Source organism: Anser anser (assembly GCF_964211835.1).
Source record: "Anser anser genome assembly, chromosome: 12".
NCBI classification, from domain to species: Eukaryota; Metazoa; Chordata; class Aves; order Anseriformes; family Anatidae; genus Anser; species Anser anser.
This window is the reverse complement of record NC_139733.1, coordinates 9,721,414-9,744,242: the sequence shown is the minus strand read 5'-3', so window position 1 is coordinate 9,744,242 and position 22,829 is coordinate 9,721,414. Positions and strand designations below refer to the sequence as shown.

At 40.0% G+C, this 22,829-nt stretch overlaps 1 protein-coding gene and 1 long non-coding RNA gene across 2 annotated transcripts in view; both read left to right on the top strand.

The window, feature by feature from the left end:
* The window catches only part of LOC310880501, a 35,323-nt gene extending 23,160 nt beyond the window's left edge, over positions 1-12,163 (top strand). Inside the window, exons 3-4 of the long non-coding RNA XR_014571727.1 lie at positions 591-681; positions 3,171-12,163. This is a non-coding gene — a long non-coding RNA (uncharacterized lncRNA). The remainder of the gene's footprint in view (positions 1-590; positions 682-3,170) is intronic.
* A 9,123-nt stretch (positions 12,164-21,286) lies between these two features.
* The window catches only part of RFT1 (RFT1 glycolipid translocator homolog), a 42,593-nt gene continuing 41,050 nt past the window's right edge, over positions 21,287-22,829 (top strand). Inside the window, exons 1-2 of the mRNA XM_083796363.1 lie at positions 21,287-22,227; positions 22,520-22,658. The gene's annotated coding sequence lies outside the window, so the exon portion shown is untranslated. The remainder of the gene's footprint in view (positions 22,228-22,519; positions 22,659-22,829) is intronic.

Below are 22,829 nucleotides of genomic sequence, written 5' to 3'. Positions count from 1 at the left end.
CCATGTCACCCATGAAATACAGATACGTTTTACTCAATGTGCATTTGACACCTTTTAGGGTAAAAGTCAACATATCTTATGCAGTTAAATGTGTATTCTCTGAACTTGGTTTTCTATACCAGGAAAGAAAGTTTTTTTCTTTGGAGAAATTTTGGAGTGCTGTAGTCTGAACAAGCAAATAATGTGATTACATGTGATGATGGGAAAACTGTTCTAGCCACATTAAGTTCATGTCTGCATTGTTATCTACCAAATAAGTATAAAAGTTTCTATCACTATATATCAATAACCAGGTGTTTGGTTTTAGAGAACGTCAGCTTATTACTGTAAATTTGATACCTAACTTTGAAGAACATTTAATTTTCCATGCGTCTATTCCACAGTATCCCTCTAATCAATTTCTGCAACAAAAAAGGTTTAAAATATTTCAAGTTATATGAAAGAGGAAACTTCCAATCAAAATACCTGTTACACAGTTTTTAACTTCCTTGTTTGTCTGACGGTGATTCAGTCTGGTTGATGATGCTGACTCAGGTGTAATTCTTGTTTTTTTTTTTTTGTTCCTGTTTTCATGTGGATACTCTTGCCAGAAGAATCTGTGCCTCAGTAAGATTTCCATACTGTGACTCAGGTGCAATGTAAGCAACGTGACAGTTACAGGAAAAAGCCTGTTAGTTTCAGGTGCATTGGTATTTACGTTTTGTTTGCATCTTCAGAAGGTTTCACAAATGTTAAGCCATGCAAGTCTTAAAGCCCCTTGACACCTGAGAAATTAGATTAAATGGAGCATGTATTTAGCTGAGGAGTATTCAGAGCTTGTCTGGGCTGAGGAACGAAACACATCACCTAACGTTCATACCATCTGGTCAGCAGTTGCAGCATTTCTCTTCCCTGAGCCTGCTTGTTTTGTCTTGAATGGTCTGGCCATGTGGACTGAGCACGTGTCCTGGAACCTGACAAAAGCTGCCAGTGTCCCAAGGTTTTTGTGATCCAGACTTCTTGTGTCACTGTGAGACTTCCCCTTTATGCCCTCACCTCTCTTCCACTGCACAATAAAATGTTGCTTTTTCTTAACTGGTGGTGGCTGATTTAAGTACCTTTTGGCACCTCAAGGTGTGCTGTGGTGACTCTGACTGGAGGCCAGCAAAATGGCACCAGTGCCATCACCCAGGTAGGTTTTCCCTGATCAGAAATTTCATTTTAGTACTTCATGGAGGGGTTTCTGACCAGCTCTGCTGCATACCTTGTTTTCTGTTCAAGTTTGCTTGGTTTTCTTAAGATCTTATGAAATTAATTGCACTGCTTAAAATAATTTCAAGAAAAACCTAAGGTAGAACTATAAGAACGTAGAGCACAGGACCATGTTTCTATCACTTGCTTCAACCTCAGTTTGTAAAACTGTCAATGTTTGAGAGTTTCAAGGATGTGTTTTAGTGGAAGGCAGCAGATTTCTTTCCTCCAATTCTGTTGATTCCTGTAGCATAGTTCACAGACAGTCTGAAGGTCCAAGATAGAAGTAATAAAGGAGGACAAGATTGGTTTCTATTCAGATGGGTTAAAAATTCCTTCTATTACTTAGCCCTTTGAGTTATCAGTTTCTGAATTCATCTTGATGCAGGCCAAATGTTAACCCCTATGACTGATGAATAAGTACCCAAGCAAGGCAGGGTCCCTTTTGGCCTTATCAGAATCTAACTCATCGACTGTTTCCTTTACTAATGGTGAACCAGTTACTAAAGGGAGTCCCCATTTCTTCACTGAATTATTTCCTTCTGATTTCCTTTGTTTCATGAGTTAACTTATTTTCCCTTGTATGCCAAACAAAGACAAAGCTTCAGTCTTCTATTTACATCCTTCTTCTGCTTTTCTTTCTGCACTGAGTCACTCTTGGAGAGAAGTCGCAGACTGTCCTGGCAGATGCTGGTGACTGTGCCATTCTGCAGCACAGAGAAGCCTGCTTGACACTGTTGTCCTGGAGCTGTGTCAAGCACGCCATGGATACTTTGTAATTTGGATGCTAAAACTGAATGTGGCCCAAGTATTTGTAAGGGAGAGCCAGGAGGTAGAAAAACAAAACAAACCCAGCCTTTTAAGCAGTGTCAAGAGGTTTTGTAAATTTTGCCGCAGGCAAAAGCTGACTTCTTCATTTACAAGACGTTTGGCTTTTCTGTGAAATCAGATGTTGCAGTGCTCTGCCTTTCAGTTTTCTTGGTAATTGTGGGGGAAGACAATGTATGATGCTTCAGAAGGCTAAGAAGCAAATATTTTGCTGTCCTAGATAAACCTGGCATTGAAAATATGTTTGTACAGCTGTCACCTTTGTCCCTTAGGCTATTCTCTTCTGTGGTCAGTGGGTGTTTCTCATGCGTCTGTCGGATGACAACCCGGGAAGGGACACACCTTGTGGGAAAAGATTCTTTAGGTCTGTGCCCTTTTGACACTGTCCTGAGTGGAGCCATGTCCAGAAATCCTTTATTTTTGCTCAGCCAGCATCTAAAATTCAAGAGAGTACATTAAAATTAAGTACAGAGAAGACCTAATCAACTAAATCACTTATATAAAATACATCTAGGTAGGTGTATGCTAGAAAAGGATTCAAAATTAAGTCTATCTTCTCTAGACCTCTGTGCACAGTCACAAATTTAGTGCTACCATCTTCCCTTTAGTTTCTTTATGAAGACAAATGCCTGAAGGTGGATTCTCAAGCCTTTCTTACAAGTAATGTCAACCTCATCTGTCAGCAACAAGAGTGTAAACTGGTGGAGTTAAGCAGTTTGTCAATTAAGTATTAAAATCAAGACTAACACCCAGAATGGAAGGAGTTTTGCCCATTTATATTCTTAGCCTCTGTTTCCACTGGAGATGACTTGTCAGAAAACTTACTTAGGATGCTAATTAGGTACCTGTCTATCATTCTATTGCTTATCCTACTTTCTTTTTGTACAGCAGAGGTTAAACACAGACCTGCTTTTCTTGGGGATTTCAGCAAAGATGCTTTTCATAGAAATAGTGTCTAGCAGACCAATTGGGACGGTTTTGGACAATTGTTAGCTGAATTAACTACTTTCATTCCACAGTCGTGGTCTGAAACTGTTCTGTCGTAACACTGTGTGGAAGTACTAGTTTGGTAAAGAGAGATGCTTAAGTAATTTTTTTCTCTAATATTACAGCTGCACAGAACACTTCCACATTTTTCTAGACCACAACAAGCAAAAGGAAAAAAAAAATGCATGTTCCAAGGAAATAGATGGTGAGTCTGTATGATACGTGGCTGTTTTGGTTGTTTGTTTTTGTTTTTCTTGCTTCTCCCCCCCCACTGCTCTTGAATGCTCTTTATCCATTGGCACATAAATGGAAGAGAGAGGCAATCATAACAGGATGCAGAGCACTTAATCCCGAAGATGATTTTTGGCAGTTGAAATCGCAGCTAATTGCAGCTAAGCAGTAGAACTTCCGATATCACCAGGAGTTTCAGGCATGGTGTATAAAGTTCTATGAGAGCTGAGATCAGTGTTTTGGGTTTGGAGAACAAAGAAGGAAATAGATACTATGCAGGGGATTAAGTGGAATAATTCTCTTTGTGTGTTTTGGCTGTTCATTTGTGAACGCATCAGCTGTGACTTATTGGAAATCTCATCTTGGTGCACTCTTTGAAAGAGCAGTGGAAGGAAGACCTGGACTAATGAAGTCTGTGCTGTCAACAAGCTGAGAAGCACCAGATGAGTTTTATGAATAAAGGCACAAAAACTGGGTTTGAGGGGTTTCACCAGGTGAGCTCTCATTATTTTTTCTTTCTTTAAGCCCCTTAATTCTGCTAAAACCTGTCTTGGCAATTGATTGCATGTAAAGCTCAGGATTCGTTACTATTTTAAGTTTTACCAGGTGTGTAACGTGCTTCCATTCACTTGAAGCAAAGTTCAAGTTTCACTTTCGCTTTGAAGACAGTAAAGCCATTTTCTTCTGTTCATGCTTGTGAATATATGTACTTAAAATTCAGTGATACAAATGGACTCAATTGTCCTTGCCTCTGCCTTTTAAGAATGTCTTTTGTGTGAAGTACTGTGTGTTGGAGGGACTAGGAAAGCACTTCTGTCAACTGCTCTTGTCAACAAGAGTTATCAGCCCTTGTTTAGAGTCAAGGGTTGTACAGATTAATCATGTAATCATTAGCTATGCTCGAGGCAAGTAGTTAAGGAGGAGTCAGGTATCACTGGGTAAGTAACTGCAGGGAAACCTTAAGCTAATAACATTTCTCTGCTGATGGTGAGTAGCACTACATCGCTTACCAAGTCTGGCTCAGAAGTCCTTAACAGTCTCCTATTTTTAGACCTTGAAGGAGGGGTGTGTCCATCGTCACACTGATGACTAAGCCTCCTGGAGTACTTTGTGGACCTATAAATACAGCGTGCGCTATTTTGGTTGCAGTACCTGTAAAGTGGATCAGAGAGAGTGGAGGGAAGTTCTCCTCTATTAAGAGCGGTATTTCTGTCTGACAGCTGTTTTCAGGTTGCTAGCACATCTTGTGCACTGTGCTACTGAACTGCATCTACATGCAGTGTGATGCTGTGGAGGCAACCAAGACTATTTTGATTCTGTAGTCCTTATTTCTAAGGCAAGTGCTAGTGAGAGTTTCTAAAGGATTTTGGCATAATCTGGAGGCAGAGTGCTTCCAACCATCCATTTCAAAGAGAAAAGACCTGCAATGAACCTGATGGCTACTGTTCTTTGCACCAGATATTGTGTATGGTCTTAATTGCTGTAAAATACCAATCCTTCTTTTAAGATGTTGGAATGTCCCTACTGATGCGTTAGGCAAACATTACAGGTCAGAGTATAGCTATTTAATGTGCAGGGGTACTTCGTGGCTACTGTGAACCTGTAATATATCTTTTTTCTTTTTGTTTCTAAACTCAGTCAGAGCACTTACAAGGGAAGGAACTGAAGTAGACATGTATCTTACTTGCTTTTGCCTTGTGCCATCAGCCTTCTTACTTAAATTTAGTCCATCCATATTCATATTCTCAACCTGTAGCTGACCTCTTCCTTCTACTAGATTGACTGCTTATGCAGGTAGAGCCAAGCAAAAGGGTGCGTTCAAGATGACTAGAGGGCTGTTTTGTCTTTCCGCTCTCATTAAAGTACAAACTGGGTGAAGACTGCAGGGCTGTTCTGTGAGCTCTGACAGGATAAACATGCTTATGGATCCTGTAAAAGGAGAAGAAATAGAAAAAATTTGGTGCCGTCACTGAACTGTGTTGGATCCCTTTTGGTAGGGTTGTATAGCAGGAGCTGTACCAACTGTAAGATGGGAGAATCATTCTTTTAAAATGGGGCTATGTCTGTGTGAGTTGGGTTTACATGGCAAGGTTTTGATGGCAGGGGAACTGCAGGAATGGCCTTTGGTTGTTACCAGGAGCTGCCCATATCAGACAAGAGCCAGTCGCGGCTGGCTGCACAAAGGACACGCTGCTGGCCAGAGCTGAGCCTTGAGATGTGCTGGCTGTGTTTCTGGGAGAGCAGATTTAAGAAGGTTAAAAAAAAAAAAAAAAAAGAAAGGCAGTGCAACTGCAGCTGGGAGAGGAGTGAGAGAAACCACCTGCGGCCCCCGAGGCCGGTGAGGAAGGTGGGCAGGGGGTGCTCCGGGTGCCAGGGCAGCAGGCCCACGGTGGAGCAGGCTGACCCCTGCAGCCCCCGGGCACCCCGCGGAGCAGATCCCCACGGCTCGGCCCGTGGAGGAGCCCACGCAGGAGCAGGAGGCCCGGGGGAGCCGTCCCCAGGGGGGGACCCGTGCTGGGGCCGTTTGCTCCCGACGGACGGACCCCGCGGTGCGGGCCCACACCGAGCGGTGCTCGAAGAGCTGCGGGCTGTGGGCAGCCCACGCGGGACCGGCTCGGGAAGGGACCCCACGTGGAGCAGGGCAGGCGGTGAGCGTGAAGGAGCGGCGGGGACGCGGCGCTGGGGACTGAGCGCAGCCCCGCTCCCTGCTGCTGGGGGGAGGCAGCAGAGGGAGGACGAGGGAGGTGGTTTGGGTTGGCCTTCAGCCCTCACTGCTCTCGTCTGTTCACAACTGGCAATAAATTCCATCGGTCTCCCTGCGCTGAGTCTGTTTTGCCCGTGACAGTAACTGGTGAGCGACCTCCCTGTCCTTACCTCAACCCATGAGCTTTTTCATCCCATTTTTTCCCCCTGTCCAACTGAGGAAGGAGAGAGCATGCTGTGATGGAGCTGAGCTACTTATTGACGTTAAACCACCACAGCATGTTCTTTTGGGCACTAATAAGTGGATTCAACAATTATTCTTAAAGGAATCTGAACTGTGGCACATTTGAGGAAAGAGCTTGAGGGACTAGTGGGAACAGCATTCTGGCAAGTGCAGCTGCAAAAACATGAAGCTGTTTCTCCCGAAAGATTTGGAGGAAAATATTGGTGTTTCCTTTTGCAGCAAGTCTTGGGAATGTGTAAATGGAAAAGAGACAAGGGAGCCTTTACCCTGCCCAACAATATTTCTGAAGGCAGTTTGTTAAAGCATGTGAGTCATACACTATTATCACAGCTCAGCTCCTTTTTTTTTTCTTTTTTCTTTCTGTGACTTCTTGTCTTCATTTCCATTCTGACAGTTTAAGTATGTGTGGAAGAATTTTTCCCTCTGGCTCCCACCCTTTCTTGTGTTCTGCAGTAGTTGAAATGAAAACATACTGAAATCTTAATGATCTTCTAATATGTGAAAGAAAGGCTTTCCTTGTCATCTCTGCAGAAGGCCTGTGCTTCAGGATCCCAAGAAGAGTTATTTCTGTGTTGTCATCTTCGAGATCCTTGGTGCCCTCTTCTCCAGGCCCTGCAGCTCTTTGTAGAGTTACCTTTTGTGATGTGGAAGCTGAGTGTAGCTGCTTTCAGTGTTGCCCTGTTTGTATTTTGAAAGTGAAGTACTATGACTGGTATGCACAGGAACAAGAGGATGGGACTTAGGCCTAACTGGAGGTGGGGGAGGAAGAAAGTTTCAGAGAAATGAATGGCTTTAATGAAGTGCCCTAAGTTCTCCTTCTGTTTTGGTCCTTAACCTTTTTGTGTAGCAAAATGAAAGCAGTTTTTAGTTCTGCTCTCCACTGAATTGATTCTTGTACGAGGGAGGATGATGAAAAACACATCTCCATTTTTAAATTACAGTTTTCTGAGGTAAAGTGCCAGTGCCACTAACCACATTCAACAAAATTATTAGCCGGAGCAACAGACAAAAAGCAAAATAGAAGGGAAACATGCATTTTGCCCCTTGGATCAGAGAATTTTTGAAATGGTTCGTTTGGGGGATTTTGAAGCTAGAAGTTGAGACATTAGTGGAGTGCTGTTAACTTTCCATAATACTAAAGTCACAGGAATTGTTTTGTCAGTAAGATGCAGCCTGTCATTTTCAGGGGTCTAGTCAGAGTGGGGATGAGCTGGTGTGTTTTATCCCATTCTGCCGAGAATACTGTGTGCTTCACAAAAGCAAACATTTAATGCTTAAATTAACTCGGCTGCTAATGCATCACAAAACTGTGAGGTCTTCACTGAGGATTTCTTGTCTTTGTTGTTTAAACTTTGTTATTTTTTCTTTTTTTACACAAGTTCCTCACTTTTTTCATTCAGTCACTGCAAAGCTATCTCAAGTTGCTGGAAGAACATCTGGAGCCCTGGTAATTGCGCCCACCACATCATCCTATTGTACCTGACTGAATTTAAGGGGTCCTTTGTTTAGAAAGCACTATTTGAGATACACTGTTTGAAGATACAGCATGAAGTATGCTAGACAGAAAACTTGTGACACCTTAGGGTATAAATTAAGAAGCTTAGGGTATAAACAAACTATTGGCAATCTGATAGTACAAAAAGTGTGATTATGTATGAACACATTCATATTGAGATGATGCGTGGGGGTCCATGTATTAGCTAAAAGGGTATGTTAATGTACAAGGTGCGTTCAGCACAAGTGGTGCTTTTGGTGTGTTTGGTTTTGCTTGGTTTTCAAATTATTATTCCTTAAATGTTGGATGAATAATTAGGTCACACAACAGAGTGAATTTTGGCAAAAGCTCTCCTGCTTGTAATGAATACTATTCCAGTTCTTGTATGATTTGATGTATTGCAGCCATTATATGATCGGGTAGGGACGGTTCCTGTTGTGGATGGTAAGGTGTTTTGTTGTAACAGTGAGAGCAAATAAACAGAGGCCAGCTCTCTAAAAAAGCACCTTGGAAACGCCTAACAAAGGCTAAGTCCTCATCCTCTACAGACTCATCTTTTAAGATGCTTCTCTAGAAAAGGAAATTGTCTGGGGATTTCATCTTGTATGCCACAGTTTATTTCTTCATGTGGTTTCGTACACATATATTATTTTATTCATTGTGCCTCCCTACTGGCCTGACAGTGAAAATACATAAAACACAAATTATATTAGTTATAGAAGTTAAAGTTTGAAAATGGGCATTAAATTTTGCATTTCCAAAGCTATTAATTAGGAGCAAATAGGCTGAAGCTGTTACTGTTGCAGTGTTAAGCCAGATACAGAGTGCAGAACTTGGGCTACAGTTTGATTAGTATTTCACTTTGGAATATACTACGGTTTTCTTTTAAATTGGAATGATAAATACACTTATTCCACTTATGATCCTGTTATTGTTATTTGAGCATTTTGTGTAGGCAGTCTTCCTTGAGTGGGAGATGGGGTAGAATACAAAATAGCCCTAGCAAAATACCTTTTGTTTTCAGAATAACCAAAAACCCTGGCATCTTTTCTTTTTTGAGTGAGCTTTCTATTTCAGGAGCACTGTGAGGAGGCTTAATGGCTTTCTGCTTGTTCTGTTGTACAGTCATGTACGAGAGCTGTACAAGTCAGCTCTTCCCTTCCTATCTTTTCCCCTGGCATTAGAGAATAGCTTCTCGCTGTTTGCGGAGGTACTAATCAGTGGGTTACATTAGCAAAGCACTTCTTTATATATAGTGAGAACATTTCACGATGTGTATTCTGTTTCACCACGCAGAGTGCATCACAGAGCGTCTGTCTGTTTAAAATGCAATTAAGAACTACAGAGCCTTGATAGATCAGCTGCCTGGGGAAATAAACTTTACTTTGTCAGGAAGCAAAGAAAACTTGAGTGGTGTGTTCAGAGTGAGTTTTTTGCTTTGTTTTAAGAAATAAAAACTTCAAGTACAGTTGAAAACCTGCCTGGCAGAATAGCTGTTTTCAGTCATCTGGAATAGTATCAGCCTCTGCTGGGATGTGTTGTAGATCTCCAGCATTTCAGTAGTGCTTAGGGTCTGTTTTGGGCCTTAAACAAATGCAAATTGATACTGCTATTTTACAAACTGTAGCCTAACCTCAAAGGATGGCAGTTCCTAGCTAGATTGACCAGAACTACCCACTGCTCACTTTGTGGTATGTTTACATTTTCACTAGAATGAGATATAGCATTGCGCATGTCATCTCTCAAAAGCATCCTACTGTTTTTCAAAGGTAAGTGGTTATTCCTCAGCCATTCTACCGTATCAAATGCTGTTGAAAGAAATTGCTTGAATGCACTCTATGGTACTGACACTCTGTCTTCCTCAAACCATTTCTTTCCTTTACAAACTTCATACTTAATCATCATACTAAGAAATAATGTTGCAAAAATGCTTGGTTTATGACTATCACTGAGACTATCAGCTATTTTCCATGTAAACCTTATTGCATATCTCAGCATATTTTAGCCTTCAATTGAGATTGTAATTGCAATACTATAATAGCTGCTTGTAAATACAGTTTTAAGGCAGAGCTCAAATTTTCTGGAAGGCTTTGTTTTGAAGTTTTCATACTTGAATATGGCCTAGGCCCTGAAGTCTTAAATGGTCTTAAATTTATGGTCTTAAATTTAACAATGTGCATGTACAGAATTTCAGGTCTGAGTCTTATTAGGCCTTTGATTTTCTTTCTTCATCTCTTGCGTATGAGAAGACTGGAATTCATGTGAACAATCTTCATGAAACAAACTTCCATTTGTCATTTGGTTTTAAGTGAAGCAGCACTTGATTTTTTTTTCAATTTATTTTTTTGCAGTACAATTGTGTTTTTTAACAGGCCTGTAGTGTTGTCAGTCACAAGGAGTTGCACAGGAGAGGTTTTAGAATTGGCACTTTACTTTTGCCTGCAATTACTGATTGTTACTGGGGTGTTGTGGATGCCAAGTAACCTGAGTTAAGCTAAGCTGTTGTCAACTTTGAATTTTGGTTGTTTTAGATGTTTTTCAAAGAAGTGACAGCTGGGCCAAAAGGACTTGTAACTCAGTTTTCTGACTAAAGTCTGTTTTATTGACCTCTGTACATACACAGAATGACATTTTAGGAATGTTTTTCTACCTTCTTTTATACTTCCAGCAGACATGTTTAGTGGTGTTTTTAACTTCCTTCATAAACTACCCTTCTCCCTGATTGATTTCCTCAGATAAGATAGCAACATTTTTGTGAGCATTGTTATATTTTCCTTGTAGACTCAACTAACTATGCTTTTTTTTTTGTCACACAGCAGAGAAAGATAAACAATATAAAAATTCTGGATAGATTTTTAGCTTGGGTATAATTGCATTAATTTTTATTTGCCCTGTATATTTGATAGCATATTGTGGACCTTATATAGATTTTTATATAGATTTTATACAATCTCTACATACTTGTAGCTGCTGACATCTTCCAGTGGCTTTTCTAAAGTTTGAGTCTATGATATCAAGGGAAGAAGAAAATAAACTATATGATGGATGAATAAAAAGATGTATGTTTAGAAGCTCACTGATTTGTGAGTTGAATCAGGAATCATCCCTAGGTACATTCAAATTGCTCTTCATTACTTATTTCTATTGCTTAATTACTTGTGCTGTTTATTTCATTACTTATTTCTATTACTTTAAAAAGCATCTTCAATTAGTTATGAAACCTGTTCTTTAAGAAGAGCCTTTGTATTCAGCTTTCAGCTGCCTGCTTGTATTTCTAGCAATCATGTTAATGGTTTTGCAGAATAAAATGTCACAGAGTACGCTTGCCTTATGGTATCTAAGCCTCTGTAATAATGCACAGTCCCAGGTAATGTTACATAGCAGACCATGGACAAGGCCATGTTTAACTGCAGAATAACTGGGGAGAAAACTTGTGCTCTCGACTCTGCAGAAGAGACTTGATGGATGAGCTGGAAGACTAGCTGGAGCAGAGCCCTGCCAGCAACCCTTCTCATTCCTGCTGTAGATTAACATTTTCATCTGGTCCATTTTATTGGCACACATGAAACACCTAAGCATGGTGCCATCACACCCCTCCTGCTATACTAAGATTGTTGCTACCACAAATTACAGGGTCATGACTGACCAAGAAGGGCAGGGCTTGGTCTCTTGTACCTTTTTATGGCATTGCAAATAGCTATGCAGTCATCCTGGAGTAACAGTGCAAGAATACAAATTACAGGCTAACCCAGCCTGCTGGTGTCCCAGTGCAAGAGTTTGTTTATGTTAACTTCACTCTGCTAGTCGTTTCACAGAAGGCACATGGACATAAAGGGAGTGTTGATGTATCAAGTAGGTCTTAAGTAGGTGTGAGGTGCACTTAGATGTTGTTGAAGTTGCTTGTAAAGTAAGCCGCCTGAGAATAAACCACTGGTATTATGTTGGTGCAGAGCAGTCTGCAATAAGCAGAAAGCTCCTGCTCCAATCAGAACTGCAGATGAGTATGGGGAAGCAGACAGCAATTAATGGAAGTGAAGTTTAGTCAGGAGAAACATCCTTTTTTTTTTTTTTTTTTTCCCCAGAAAATGCTAACAAAGCTGTGTCTGTGCTTTCTGATCCAGTGCAGGTGCAATATCATCAGGCTTTGTTAGGGTCCTTGAGTTGTCCTTATGGAGATGGGAAGGGGAGGGTCACAGGCATGGGAAAGTTCACATTAGCGTTCAGGTATGATTGGCAAAGGTAAGGTTCTTTTAATAAAAACAAGCACTATATACAGTACCAATTTTAAAGGAAACTGCTTTCTCAGGTGATGATAATAGTTGTGGTCCTTTCATATTTGTGTAATAAAGATTGTACATCTCTAATCATTAACAATAGACATTGTAATAGAAGGTCAGAATTAATTCTCTTGCCTTAAAATTGAGATGAGAAGATGTTTGTTTTTTTTTTTTCTGTCGCTCAAAACAAAAAAAAGTTGTTTTTCTTCAAAATCAGAATTCTGTGAATGAAGGTCAGGTAGAAACTAGCACAAGTTTGATTTCCCCCCCCCAAACAGTGGAAAGCTCAAACTCAAAGATACACTGGCAGGGATGACATCATTAATTTTGAAGTTTCAAGCATCACAACTCAAGCAATCACTTGAAGAAAAAATGTTGATTTAGAACAAACCTTGGAATCCATGTAATAAAGCTTTAATGCTTTAAAACTTTGTGTTAATCCTAAAAATAAATAACACGTGTTGTAACAGCTTGCAGCTTTACAAGAGGAGATTGAACTCACCAGAAGATTCAAAGCAGTCTTTATTTACAGCTGTTTTGTTCCAGACCAATACATTTTCAGGTGTAATTTTTTTTTGAAAGGGGTGGGGAGAGATTCTCTCCAGTTTGCGATGAAAGCTTTGATTTCAAGAACAGACAAGTAAATAGTCATATTTTTACAGTGGCAGTGAATTGCTGAGTTGCTTCTAGTTTCATTTAGCTATATGTTAGAGAGATGAATTATTCTTTCAGTTTCCTGTTTAGATCTTCTTGTACCGTAATGGACTTGAACATGCAGAATGATGGGATTTTGCCCCTTTCCAATGTAAGCCGAAACCCTGGAAGTTTGAAAGCACAGCTCTTATTCTGTAAAGCAGCAGTACATGAAACCTTATCCAGAAAAAAATTTAAAAGGAATTGGCGTTAACTGGAAGTTGCAGTTAGAAGCTGCTAACTGTACTGTCTATTTGAAGAATGTCAAAGAACTGGGGAAAAAAAGATAATTTAAACACAATTGGGAAGAACAAAGCCATTTACAACTAGCATTTTGCAAAAATGTGTAAATCTTCTATCTGTCTTTCCTCTTTTCAAAGATATAAAAATAGATGTATTAACTTTTAAAGCTGTTTGTACAATAATCGTATTGTTTGGAAGCTTTCCTGAACCTTGTCTTTTGGCTAGGTAGAACTTCTAAAGGTGAGGAGGGGGAAGAGGGAGGAAGGTTGGTGTTTCTTAGAAGCACACTTAATTCTGATGTGCTCTATGCTGTTCTTTCCTGCTTATGTATAAACTTTTTAAATCAAACAAAAACCCCTTCAATACTCTTTACCTTTTTTGTATGGAAACGAGCTGAAACCATTACTATCTCCAAACATGAGTGGGTCAGCATTCTACTTAGAGCCCCCAGCTTACAGTTGCACCTAATTCTGAGATAATTTCTGGTGTAGAACCTCAGGAATGTTCCGGTTTCATGACATTACACAAAGATATTAATTCATAATTCTGAATCCAACCACAAATGTTTCATTTGTTGTTGTGGGGCTTTGGGGGAGGAACAAAAATTCCCTGTAGAAATGTGGCCAAGCAGGGAGAGGGTTGAGAGAGAGAGAGAGATTTATAGCCTTGGTAAAACAGAACTGTGTGAGGAGGTGTGGTCCTCAGTAATATCAAATGTATTGTCTTGACTTGTGGCATTGTTATCCTTCAGATCTGTCCTTAATTTCCCTGTAAAATGTGTATATTGTCCGCAGTTTTCTTTATTCAGTACTGGTCATGGTTAATAAGACGGAGGGTGGAAGGCCGGATTTCACCGATCGTTACCATAGGAAATGGTCTATTTTAGCTCTGAGTTATTTCAGAGTGCGCTCATCCTTCTTTAAAACACAGGTTTTGTCTTGTTCCTATTCTCAGATACTGGCTTTTGTAGAAATCTTTGCAGGGCTATACAAATGCTAGTTTAAACTCTAAATAACTTCTCTATTCCTAACTAAAGATTTGTGGAACGACTAAGTGGTGTGTTGTTTTTTTTTATGACGACTTTTCAGGACTGTAAGTGGTCTGCTTTGACCTTAACTGCATTGTTTAGAGCTGGAAATCTGGGTGAGTGAGCTGATCCTGTGATGTGTCTTGTCATCCTCTGATGCAGTTCTGATCTTACATCTCTTGCCTCATCTGTTTACTTCCAATTTTGCCTAAATGATGGAGGCTTGCTTGTGATACCTTGACATTCTTGAAAAGAAAAATGTAACAAAGCCTATTAAGACTTGTCTTAAATGCTTCATGTATGTCCTGTAAATAAATGTAAAGGAAGAAAACCCGATGAATTTTTCCTTTTGTTATCTTGAAACGATCACCATATGGTAAATCATTAATGCAGCAGCTCCTTGTATCCCTAGCAGCCTCACAGACTTGAATAGCATTGATGTGGTAAGGGTCCTGAGGGCCTAATTAAGTAAGTGTTTGAATTTTTTTTCTGAGAGATTAGGCTAGCAGATGCATTGCAGCTGAGGAAAACTAGGAGGGTCCTAATAACTGGACTCATTAGCAGTGCTGAGGAACTTCTTAGAAGTGACAAGTGTTTCAATCAAGATGTCTTGAATAGCTCTTAATATGGACTATTATCTCCTAGCAGCTTTTGCTCACTAAATTATAGCAGGCAAAAAGAAGCTGTTAGAGCTAAAATGACTGCACAGTCGCAGAGCAATGTTCAGCAACTGCTGTGTTTTTGTCATTTGGCGTTCCTGACTACCTGTGTTAGCATGGTACTTCAGGTTGCTGCTGGGTGAGATTGTAGTACCCGCACAGAGCTGCCAATGCATAATGGCTAATTTGGTGTCTGCTACAGCCTTGTGCTGGTCACTGATTTGGCTGCCGAGCGTAATGTGTGTCAATCACATGCCATGCGGGGATGGAATTCTTAATCAGTGAAATATAGTAGGATAAATGAGCCACTCTCAAAGACAGTTGGTGTTTTTTTGATTGTTGGTTCAGATCCCTTTGATAAAACAAGAACCTATTTCTACTAAACGTAACATTGATTTTTAGTGAATAATACTCCATCAGAACTTCATACCTTTGTTATGCTTACAAATAGTGTGTCCCTGTCTCACTATAGGAAAATATCTGGACAAGTGATCAAGTGCATTCTCAGTAAGTACACAGACAGCACCAAGTTAGGAACGAGTGTTGATCTGCTTGAGGGTACAAGGGCTCTGCAGAGGGACCTGGACATGCTGGACCGATGGGCTGAGGCCAGCTGTATGAGCTTCAGCAAGGCCAAGTACTGGGTCCTGCACTTGGGGCACAACAGCTCTGTGCAGCACTACAGGCTGGGGGCAGACTGGATGGAAAGCTGCCTGGGGGTATTGGTCAAGAGATGTCTGAACATGAGCCAGCAGCATGCCCAGGTGGCCAAGGCCAACAGCATCCTGGCTTGTATCAGAGATAGCACGGCCAGCAGGACCAGGGAGGTGATTGTGCCCCTGTGCTCTGCTCTGGTGAGGCTGCACCTGGAGTGCTGTGTTCAGCTTTGGGCCACTCGCTACAAGAAGGACATAGCGGTGCTGGAGTGTGTCCAGAGAAGGGCTATGAAGCTGGTGAGGGGTCTGGAGAACAAGTCTTAAGGGGAGCAGCTGAGCGAGCTGGGGTTGTTTTGCTTGGAGAAAAGAAGGCTTGGGGAGACCTTATCGTCATCCTCTACAATTACCTTCAAGAAGGTTGTAGTGAGGTGGGGATCAGATTCTTTTCCCAAGCATTAAGTGGTAAGACGAGAGGAAATGGCCTAAAGTTGCAATGGGGAAGTTTAAGTTGGATTTTAAGAAAAATTTCTTCACTGAAAGGGTTGTGAAGTATTGGAACAGGCTGCCTGGGAGAGCAGTTGAGTCATCGTCCCTGGAGGTCTTCAAAAACCTTTTAGATGTAGAGCTTAGTGCCATGTTTCAATGGTGGACTTGGCAGTGCTAGGTTAAAGGTTGGACCAGGTGATCTTAGAGGTCTTTTCCAACCTGAATGATTCTAAAATGTCTCTGTGTGCAGCTTATTGATGGTGAAGTTGGTACCCTACCAGATGTTGCAGGGTATCTGGAAATTTGTCTGTCATGCTGGGACTGTGCAGCAGCAGATGGTCAGGATGTTCTGTCAGTGCCTGTGTGAAGATGAGGCCTTTACAGTGGCCCGTTAGAAAACAGTCTTCTAACTTCATATTCAGGGTCTCTGAGGTGCTCAGGGTTGCTATTCCTCAGGATCTAAATATTTTCTGTATCTTTTGAAAGACTTTCCCTGTTTTTGTGTGTTTGTTTTTGTTTTTTGTAAAGGCTGCATTCTCTTAATTATGTATTTCCACTACCATTTACTGTAGGGGAAAAAATGCATCTTGTGGATGTTTTGGCTAATTTCTACAAAGCAGTGCACAAACCAGCTGAAAAGATGAAGGGAACCGGTAGCGTTCTTTTAGCTGAGGCTGTTGGTCTCTGCAGTTTCATTTCTAGCAGGGCAGCAAGGCAGAGGATCCACATCTTAGAAAACATCTGCATTCCAGATACAGTGTCTGTACACTGCCATACTTGGGTGTTTTGGGTCCAAATAACTAAATTGGCTCAAATAAGCATTTAGATGAGTGATTACAGTCAGAACCATGATAGTTCCCAAGTTGGCAATTTGCTTTGGGGGGGGAAAAAAAAAGATAGGTATTAAGTTTCATGACTGGTCATTGATGTTCTCATAAAGGGTATATAACTGCAAGTACAATTCAAATGTTGTTAATCAGCCCAATCCCTGGAGAGAAACAGGAAATAATTGTGGATCGCATATTCCATCCATCACTGGTGTCATTACTGTCACTTTCTATTTGTTTTGATGGAGAGAGAAACCCAGAAAAGGAGTTTAAGGCAACAATTAGCAGCATAGGGGGAAATCTTTGCAAAAGGAAGTCTGCTTGTCTGAGCCCTCACCTCAAAACTAACAAGCTTTATGCTGCTACTTTTAGACAGCAAAATATGTAATGTCTCCTGTGATGAGCTTACCATGATACACGGGATGATTTTGTATTGTTATTCTCATAAGTCATGCTTTAAGAAACCTCAGAAGTAAATGTTTTATCTGTCATAAACCCAACCTTTTATAATAGCTGTCAAAACTCTAAATCCTTTCATGAAGCACAGTAGGCAAGAACTGTGGTTTCCATTTAAGAAAAGATTGTCAGTTTGCCCAAAAGTAATGAAGGGAAGCAGCAGTTTCAGTAGTAAGCTGTACCCAGTTAAGAGTGCTTTCTTGCTAAACACAATAACCTTTCTTTAAAAACAAGTTTCTGCATCTTTGAGTTGATAGAATATAGAACAGTACCATATTTATTTGGCATACTTGTGTTTTTCATGTTAGATTTTTCTCCTCTCTGACTTGAAGGCTATGGACTGGTTCTGGACAGTCTGATATTTAAGGATCAGAAGCCTTATAAGAACAAATGAGAGACTAGATTTTGCTTTTGCTTACACTGGGTTCTTGCCAGAATAACTCATCTGAAGTTACTGGAGTGAGTTACCCTTGTGCAAATCCAGAGCAATGGAATAAATGGAACTCTTGTCTTGTTGCAAGGAGGACAAAAAAATAAGAAATGTACTTCTCAGGTACATTAACTTCTGTTATTAAGCTAAGTAACAATGAAACTGCTCTTGGGTGCCGATTTTGCTTGTGCTTTAATAGTGATTGTCCTAAACTTGTGTTGATACTCCTTCTAAATGCCAAGACCTCAGAGTGTAGGGAAACACCCTAGAAAAGGGTCTGCGATGGCTAAGATTCTTCTATATAGTAGAAAAATGTTCTTAGGGAACAAAATGGATAAATCCATTTAATCACATAGTCTTTGACCATCAGTTGCTCACTGCTACATCCATTTTCTTTGAAGTGTGATCCCAAACAGAGGAGGCTACTTCTCGGCAAGTGTATCATCGTTCTGGTGCTTTACCTGGGATTTTAATCAGCTGTTTATCTCATGTTGCAGGGAAATCCATCTGGTGACTGGTTTGCAGGCTAATGTTCCCAATGACCCTTGAAGCAGGGTCCCGGTTGACAGCTCAGGGTAGTTGCTGTGCCTGAGTGTGACTTCTGCTCTCACCCCATTTCTGCAGTAGAATCTGGGTGTGAACAAACTGACATTAAATTGTACAGTCATGAAGCACATAAACTCCTTACTGTAGGAGAGGTACTTTGGTCACAGGAATCCTTTCTTATACTGTAGTTTCTAGCCATTTTGAAGTGCGTTGCTGGGGGGATTAGAGTCAGAACAATTAGGCTGGAAGAGAGATCAAGCCCAGCCTCCCACTTGAAGCCTGGCCAACCTCAGGTATCTGAGAGGAGGGGAAAAAATCCGTTGTTTTTTCCATTCTTGAGTTGTATGGGGTAGGAAACCTGTAAACCTAGATGTTTTTGTTAGAGTGGTGACATTTTTATCGTTTTCTCCCTGTTGCATTTCATCTTACTTTTCCTTACAAAAGAAAGAATAGGGAGAGTTGTAATAAAATATTTTCTTTGATATATTTTTTTCCCATTTCAGCAGTAATAAAAGCTGTCGGTGAGAGGGACTATTGGACTGAATACTTTTGTTTCCTGTGGTCTTAGTGAGTATTATGTGTTCAGGAAAGTATCAGTTTCAAGTATGATGTAAATAATAAAAATACCAGAAAAAAAGTTCAGATTTAATTATTCAAGTAGTGGAAGTTGTAGAAAACTTCAAAAATGACATTGTGATGTCCTGTGTGCTTTGACAAGCCTTGTTACTTTTCCAGTTAACAGCTGACTATAAAATTCAGTCACCTTAATTTAGAAAATATATGCCACATATTCAACAGCAGTAAGGAGTCTGATTTGACAAGTGCACCTTTATGTAAGTTAATAGCTTTTTAAAAACAATTTCACTACAGTGGTTCTGAAATTGACTTTCTAATAATTGTACAACTGTCTGTTGAACTGGATAATTTAAGACTGGTATCATAGAATGGTTGAGTTTGGAAAGGACCTCCAGAGACCATCTAGTCCAACCCCCCTGCTCAGACAGGGTCACCTAGAGCATGTTACACGGGAAATGGTTAGGCTGACAGGACGTCTGAGAAGCAGAGCCATAGGAACAAATTTCTCATTTCAAAATTTTAGTTGGATCATGGACAGATTTAAAAGTTCAAATCTGTTTAATGTCAGAGTTATCCTAGCACATGAAATGGGCAGCCTTCCTAAAGACATGCTTGATCAAAAAGCATCATTAAGAAACAGCAAAAAACACTTTTTCCTGAAGGTGCTGCATAGGCATAGTCTTGGAAGTGTTGCTAAAGCTCACATGGCGGTTCTCTTCTGCAATAATGAACTTGTCTGCTACCACAGGCCAAGCCTATTTATTAAAACTGTCTGTGAACATAGATTGAGAGAGATCCTGCTCTTATACAAAGAGAGGTCCTTAATTTTGGCCATATTAAATCTGAAAAATAAAAGCTAACTGACATTAACCTTCCTCCCTAAAATGGTTCTATCTAAAGCTGAAATACTCACACCAGTAGGCAAGAGTACCAAGGCAGGAGCAAGATAGTGGGCGTTGAGAACAGATGCAGTATGCAAAAATATTTTAATAATATTATTTTAATTTTGCATGGGTTCTTGCTATGTATTTGGACTATTTCTTGGGATCTAAGAGAAGAGCCCCAGGCTCCCACCCACATTTGTTGTTTAGCACAAAACCCTTTGACATTCTCCCCATAACACGGGGGGAAAAAAAATATTCTCTGCGAGGGGCCAAGGCAGAACACCCAGCAGCATCTTGAAACAGTGATGCAGGTGGGGGGTCATAATAAAGTCTCAAAAGCTTTTTTGCTTTTTTTTTTTGGCCAGATCTACAAAGTAGCTATTTCTGTACAGATTATCTAACAGTAGTAAAGAGGGAAAGAACGGGAAGGCTGTTTTCAGAGTCTTCGAGAACTTTGCTAGAAGAGCAAACATCAGAGTTTAATGTATTTTTATGGATATGAAAACAACTCCAAAAGGAGCTGAAGGGAGAAAGATGGATAAGATTCTGAAGGGATTTTTAACTACTCAGGCTTCTGATGCAACCTGGATGCTAACACTGTCAGTGGAGCCAGGCAGGCAGGGATGTTTTCTGATCTTGAAAGCTCATGATGCTTTATGGTTATATAAAAGGGCCAAGGATATCTAAACCCTGATAATTTCACTGGGAATAGATTGTCATCCACAGCCCTTACTGTCTTTGGCTTCTGAAATGATCAAATTTGTGTCCTGGATGTTTCACCATTGTTTCTGATGGCAAGCCATCAAGTAAGGAACGGCAAAAAGACGTTTAAAAATACTCAGGCAAGTAGTACTCAGGCAAGCTGTTTCACAATACTTAGGAGATTTTTCTCTCCCTGAATTAAAAAGCATAAATTTCATATGTATCTAGCACGGTCAAACATTTATCTCTAGGAGTCTTTTATTTATTTTTTATTTGTTTTAAATTGCATTTAATATGAAAGCCTAAACAGAAAGAATAGAGCTCTCATGGAAAAATAAGTAGTGAATGTGCTTTTAGTTGGAAACAAAAACTTTATGGAGCAGGATGAGTAACTTTAGAACAGTGTAATGTAATTGGCTGTGCTGAGTGTTGAGAGTTTTTCCATGTAGATCAGGTGCAGTCTCGTGCCTTTTACTTCAATGGCCTGCACATGGCCTGCTAATTGGGATGGGAAGGATATGATATGTTTGCTTTTCCTATGACTGGGCAATTTTTCAAATCATTCCTAAGCAGGATGAATGTTCAGTTCATAGCCCAGCCTTGTATGTATGTACAATGTATGGACTGTGCAATACTACAAAAAGAACTTAACAAAGGGTGCTCCAGAAATGGTACTGTTACTGGTACCCTTATGAATGAGAGCATGGCTTTAGTTATGAAAATGTACCTTTTTTTCTAAGTTAAATGAACAGGTGACAATTTCAACTGTATGTTCTGGGGCAGTAGCAAGTTCAATCTGCCATTTAAGGAACTTAAAAATAATGTAGCAAGCTGAATGCCTAGAGTTAAGTCGATGCATTCTGTTCTTTGATCACTAGCTAAACTCTCAAGTAAGTGCTATTTCGATAGTCCGTGTTGGCAAGCCTAATAAGGTACCAGTTCTAGGTGCTTCTTACAATTAGGGCATCTACTTATGGTTTATATTATATTATTATGATAAAAGAGGTCACAATGCCTGACTTAGAGATATAGTCTTTAAAAGTAGACCAGTCTGTGGAGTGTTAAGGTGCCATAAAGAAGAACAGATGAAAAAAGAAGAGGAACATTCCTATGGTATTCTACCAGCAAACAGCTTAATTGGGTAGGTAAAATTACAATAGGAGAAAAAAAAGTTAGAAAATTTATTCTTCTGAATTGCTGCTATCAAAACTCTTCACACCTTGACTGGGGAAGCAGACAGTTGCAAGCAGCTCAGATATTTGAGATTCATTGGTGGCTGGAGCGTGTTGGGATGCCAACTGAATGCAACAGAAGCTTGGGATGAAAAGGGAGCTTTATGGATTACAATACTAGGTTGAAAGATTAAAGATGTTTAAAGGCTTCCTTTCATGAATACTATGCACTGAAATGTTTTAAGGTGTTAATAAATAATTAAAAGAAATTTACCTCATCTGTTAAATATAAGTTCGTGATCGCTCCTGTATGCAGGTACTCAAGCTAATGCCTTAAAATGAGTGTTTTATATGTGTAGTAAAACTATGGCTATCACTCATATATCACTTTTGATGGTGGTGGGGAAAGGTGTATCCAGAGTGGGCAAGATAGAAGGGCTGAAATTTCATAATGGAGATGTGAATTGAAAAGTTGGGAAACGATAAACAAGTTCACAGAAATGAATAGCTGCTCTGATGTTGAGCTCAGTTCTCAGATCCCCACTCAGCACCGTTGTGAGTTTAATCACTGGCAACTGATCAAATATTTCTTCCTTCTCTAGTACCAGTAGTTCTAACAGGCATTTGTGGAGAAACAGCTTCTTTTTCCTTTGAACATATGGAATTATCTTGAACTGACTGGTTTATGAACGTTTCCAAAACACTTACATTGAAGAAGTCCAAGAATGCAACTTCATTTCCTCTTCCAAAGCTTAATCTAATTTTTTTATACAGATCGAATTTGGAGCACATATGTTTGACATATGTGACATCATCAAATAGCTACTTGATGCTCATCAAAACAGTGGGGAAAAAAATAAAACAATAGCTTGAAGGTACGTATGGGTAAGTACTGACTGGTGTGAATTTGCATCCAAAGCTGGTTGGTTTCAATTCTGTATCAGCAGTCTGTTAAAGCCACTACTCTGGGTAATTCTCTTAAAGTGGAGGCCTAGATTAAACAATCATATCACCTTTGTCTATATTGTATAATATGAAATAATTGAAATATATGAAATATAATATGAAATAATAATATGAATAATTTGAAAACTTAAAATGCAGTCAGACCCTTGTGTATTTTAAATACTTCTATAAACTCGTATATTTTCCCATGTCACTGGGTAGGCCTTACAGTGGAGTACACGATACCCCTGAGGAGCACAGTGCATCGCTCGGTCGTGGGGATGGCATAAAAATGTCACTTGAGGAAAAAACAATGGAACTTTAAGCTGTTTGGCATTCGTATGCAACAAATTTACATATGGTAAGTAGGTGGACTTGTGAGTTCAGCCGTTAATGTAGAAAGTTACATGTAAACAGCAAGCAGTCTGTGTTCTGTAATGTTAGTAAAGGAAGAGAAATCAGGACAGCTCTGCAACTAAGATTTCTATTCCTGAATACCATTTTCAGGTCATCTGTTAATTTGTCTCTCACA